The 5,189-nt window shown below is 32.6% G+C and overlaps 1 pseudogene; it reads left to right on the forward strand.

The window, feature by feature from the left end:
• The first annotated feature begins 1,111 nt into the window (after positions 1–1,111).
• On the forward strand, positions 1,112–3,036 carry LOC132034958 (transcription factor bHLH162-like; annotated as a pseudogene).
• The last annotated feature ends 2,153 nt before the right edge of the window (positions 3,037–5,189 follow it).

Here is a 5,189-nt window from a genome sequence, read left to right on the forward strand (position 1 = left end):
GGAGTGGGATCAGAGGAGTCAGGGCCATCTCAACAAGATAGGGGACATAAAGTCAAACTTCAGAAAGAGGCCATTGTGATATATATTTTTACTTAAAGTCTATTTTACTAGCTTTTTTAGATGCGAAATCATTAATTACTCTTTTATAATCGTCAAGAACAATGCAAAGTTGTTTAATTTTTTTCAAATCAATCTATTCTAAAAAAATTCAACTGACAATATAGCTAATAAATCACGTGACAAAAAAATTCTTTTTTTTTTATATCAAAATTGTGTACTCCACTCCATCTGTCTCAATTTATGTGACACAATTTGAATTTTGAGAGTCAAACTTCCTTATTTTTATCGTGAATTCGGACATACAATCTTTAAGTTTTTTGAAAAATAATTTACATATTTAGAAATTACATAAAAATACTATAAGTAACAAGAAATTTTTAAACAAATTAGCCATAAAACTTAATAAAAAAATTTGGGGGCCCAAAGCCATTGCCTTAGTGGCTTTGGCCTTGAGCTAGGCTTGCGAAGAGTGAGTCGGGTGGGGATGAAATTAGAGGCGGATCCAGGATTTAAATTTTATGCGTTCTATCTTAAGATTTTTAGCATTGAACCCATTATATTTTTAAAGTTAGGGGTTCATATCTACTGTTTATTGAAATTTTAATAATTTTTTACACATAAATTTAGGCTCCGCGTCGAGAGTTTGGGGTTCAGTTGAACCCCTATCTTGTAGGCTAGATACGCCTCTGGGTGAAATTGCAGGGGTGGGAGAGAAGTGGGGATGGAATTGGGGGTAGGAGGGAGACAATCAACATGGAATATCACTGTGAGACTTGTTTTCCTATTTTCAACCCTAAAACCATCTTCCTCATTTTAATAAAATTATTTTCCTAGAAAACATATTTTATTCAACCAAACATGAAAAAAACGTTTCTTAGACCTTCATAACAAACACATATAATCATGTTTGTAGCCTAGTCCTTTGCTTTCATTTAATTCATCCTCAACTTTTGACTCCTCAATGTTTCAGAGCTCCACAAATTGATAGTCTTAGTATAGTAGGACTAAGAGATCTTGTAGTATTTTCCAAGTTAGTTGGAGAGGTATATAGATGGAGCAGCTGGGTCACAACCTTAGCTCCTCATTTTCAAGTAGAGCTGACAGAAAGACAATTGAGAAAAACAGAAGAAATCAAATGAAAGATCTCTACTTGAAGCTCAATTCTCTTGTGCATCATGATCAGAAGAATTCTACGGTTGATCTTTTCCCCTTCTAATTTGATTTTATTTTTCTCCACATGTTTGTTAACTCTATTTTATATATGCACATTTTCAGATCTTATCCTCTTCATCTACCTCATCTTCCCATAATCCGATCCCTCTGACTTGGCGTATGTTCAGACATAATATATATACTGAGATCTAGAAGAATTTCTCTCTTTTAGAGGGGGCGTGAGTCATCACAAACAAAAATGTGAAACTGCACTATAACAGTAGTTATTACTAGTATGCATTATTTTCAAACTTTTTTTTTTTTTTAAATCTTTTTTTTATTACATAGCGGGTAGGGGAAAGGGGATTCTTGAAGGGGAGGGGATTCATTATTTACACATTTTCAAGTTCAATGAGAGAGAGAGTTATTTTACATATGCATATTCTTGTTTCATTAGTTACACATTTATGATGATTATGTGGGCTCTCCAGGGATTCTTGTCACTGCCAGATCAATCAAGAAGCAGCAAACTACATCAAGAAACTGCAGATCGATTTGGAAAGAATGAGAGAGAGGAAAGAGAGCTTAAAAAGAGGTGAAATTCCTAGCTCAAATTTTTGCAGTGAAAGAATGGAAGGGGTATCACTGCCACATGTTGAAATCAATCATGTGAATTCAGCTCTAGAGGTTGCTCTAATTACTGGTTTGGATAATCAGTTTATGTTCAATGATATTATCCGTATGCTTCATGAAGAAGGCGTACAAGTTATAAATGCTAGTTATACTGTCGTTGGTGACACCATCTTCCATTCCATACACTCAAAGGTACTAGCATCTATTGGCTCTCTTTGCATCCCTCTTTCCTTGTTTTTTTTTCTTTGATTCAACAATGGGTTAGTGTATTCAGCAGAGGATTTTCAGTCACTTGAGCTAGTCTTTTGTATTTATTTAGGAGTTCAATATTTATATGTACATAAACACGTTGCTCTAAATATATACCGAATCGATAAGTACCTTATTTTCGTTTTTGTTCCCCGCCGAGATTCATATTTTATGTAGCTTCACCGATGGATAAGTATCTTACTTTCTTTTTGGGTGAGTTTTGAAAAGTGTCTCTTTCTCAAACATCTTATATGATAAGTTTAAAATCATAAGATTCAAATGATATTTTAATACACTACACACATCTTTAATTTAGGAACACAAAATTCAAAAGTTTCATTTTATTCTTTAAACTTTGTGTTTAGTCAAACTAATTAAGATACTTAAATTTGAACAGAGAGTACATATAAAAACAAGGATTGGTTTTATATAGGGAAAATGGCTGACCCTAAACTATGTCCGAATTTGTTATAACACACCTATACTTTACCCGCCTGTCTATTTTATGAGGGTCATAGTTTAGTGTTTATTTTATTGCAGAAAAATCACTAAGTTTTGCTCAAGTATCACATAAAGTTATGAACTGTTATTTGTAATTAAAAATTATTTCTCTACCTAAGAATCACAATTGAAATAGTTGTAATTAATTTAGTGCAATAAACTGAAAGTTGAGTGATCATTAATGAAATTAATCCTAAAGATAATAAGATATACCATTCAAAACTCACTCTTTTAATTCAAAATTCATAGAATCTAAATACTAATCTACTTAGGATAATTAGTTTGTGGATTCTAAATTTCTAATATATGATGTAGATATGTTTGGTTGGTAATGGTTAGGTGGGAGAATGTGCAATGTCATCAGGATACGGAGCTGCAAAAATCTCAGAGAGATTAAAGCAGTTTGTGGGTGCAGCCTTGCAGGTGAATGGTGATAGCTAGCAACTACTAATGTTATCTGTTGACATGTGCTAAAATCTTCACTAGCTACCACGTGTCATGGTTTATTTTCATTTAAGGTGAAAATTAAATTTCCTTTTAATTCATTATTATGTTTGAATTTCCGGGAGGTTTTCCCATTTTTTCACTCTTTAATGTCCTGATCACATGATATGCTAATGTTGCACTCATTTTTATCCTTTCCTTCTTGTGTTGTTCCATTTTCCCTTCTTAGGTGATGAAATACATTTACTAGTCTCAATAACTATGTATTTGAAATATGCAATATCTAACTAATATTACATTTATAATGGTTTTCTTAAGAGCTTGGAATTAATTTTTGTTATTCCAACCATTATCTAAAAATTTTAGTTAGATGTTCTTAATTTTTCTGGGACTATACTTTCCTGAACTTGTATATGTGCGTCTCACTTGGTGGTTAGTCATACGCTATCGTTTCTTAAAACGAAACATATAATCTGGAATAAGCACCATCCAGGCTAAAATGTTATGGACGTGCGTGCTAAATTTCCGACGTATTCATTTGCATATCCAAAAATATATCTAGTTCTCGTTTTACATAAGTTGTTTGATAGCTTGCTCTTGAATTAAATAGAAGGCTTGAGAGTGTAATCTTGAATCCAATGCAGTTAGTCTTGTCCAATGGCTCACTAGTTTGGTTTCAATTATCATCTTGAACTTTGATCCAAGAGCTTGATAATTCAATGTCGAATTTTTATTACTATTCGTAATTTATTCTAGAATCGCCATGATACAAATTTCTATTATAATCGCAAACAAATAGTATACACACACACACTCGCTGTCGCACATAAGAGGAGGCGATGTTGCAAACAAACTCTTTCACACTGATTTGATTAGCTTCCTTGAATCATCTAACCGATCAAAATGAAGTGGTAACAAAATGGTATCTAATTGATCCAAATGTGTCACTTAAACATTTTGAAGGCTTTGATAGGTTATTATTTTTACTTGACATACCACATTTTGAAAACATGACATGATCTTATTAGTCATGTTTTGACACGTCATGACATCTAATGGGTAGAAAGGCATGAGCTTGGATATTGGATGAAATAGCTTCCAACGAACGTTGAACTAATAAAGTATACAGTTAGATGTTTTAATCCAAACAAAATTTGACTCTTAATTAGTTTTATATATTGACTAAATAGTAATTCTTGATTTGGACCAATATTTTTTGAATTTAAAAGTTAATCGAAATCTTGTATATCTCATTAATTTTTTTCTTACTATCATTTTTGTCGGCGAATGGGATATCATTCATTCAATTCTGGCTGACAGTAGGGATAAAAATTGTCTAGCCAGACTCTTTTAAAAAATGAAAAGCTAAATGGTATAATCAGCTATTGAAAAGTACTTTTGTGGTCCTAAAATGGGCATTGTGGCTAGTAAGATCTTCCTTTTGATAACGCTTCCCTTCGACACATTCCTTTTTTGTGCATCTTTGCCTTTCCTAAGTGAAGTGTAATCCAAACTCTTTTGCACAATGGTATTTAGCACCGTGCCATTATTGGCTTTATATAGATACACAATATAGAAGAAGAGTAGTCACTCTTCTATGACACCAATTTTTTGTAAGCTTAAAGGAAAACCTATCAAACGTAGTATGGGGACTGTCCATACAAAGATAGGTACAGGGAGATTTTCTCCTCTGTGATGTATTTTGGAGATATGAATAAATGGAAGAGCCCTCGAGGAGAGGTTAAAAAAAAAAAAAAAAAAAAAAAAAAAATGTTCCTTACGTATTGGTTATTTTATATGGTGTGAAGAAGAAAAAAAAAAGGAACTTTTTACAATTGATTTTATCATCACCATCCCAACTAAAACCAGTGTATAGTCATATCTTATAGCTTATATCTATATCTATATAAAGAAAATAAAGAATTACTCATGTGGCGCTTCTTAAAAAACAAAGATTGATATTTATCTTTTTCTTGGTTTTTTTGGATTTTCCTCCTAATTTCTCTCTTTAATGATTCTAAAAACCTAAAAAGACACCTCCCTTCCTAAGAAAAAACACGCCTCTTTTACTTTTCTCAAACGCAGTCGGTCTCTCCCTCTTCTTTCTCCCACGGTTTATTTTGCTCTATCTTGCCTCATTACTCCTTCAC

The sequence above is a fragment of the Lycium ferocissimum genome, chromosome 10, assembly GCF_029784015.1.
Source record: "Lycium ferocissimum isolate CSIRO_LF1 chromosome 10, AGI_CSIRO_Lferr_CH_V1, whole genome shotgun sequence".
NCBI lineage: Eukaryota > Viridiplantae > Streptophyta > Magnoliopsida > Solanales > Solanaceae > Lycium > Lycium ferocissimum.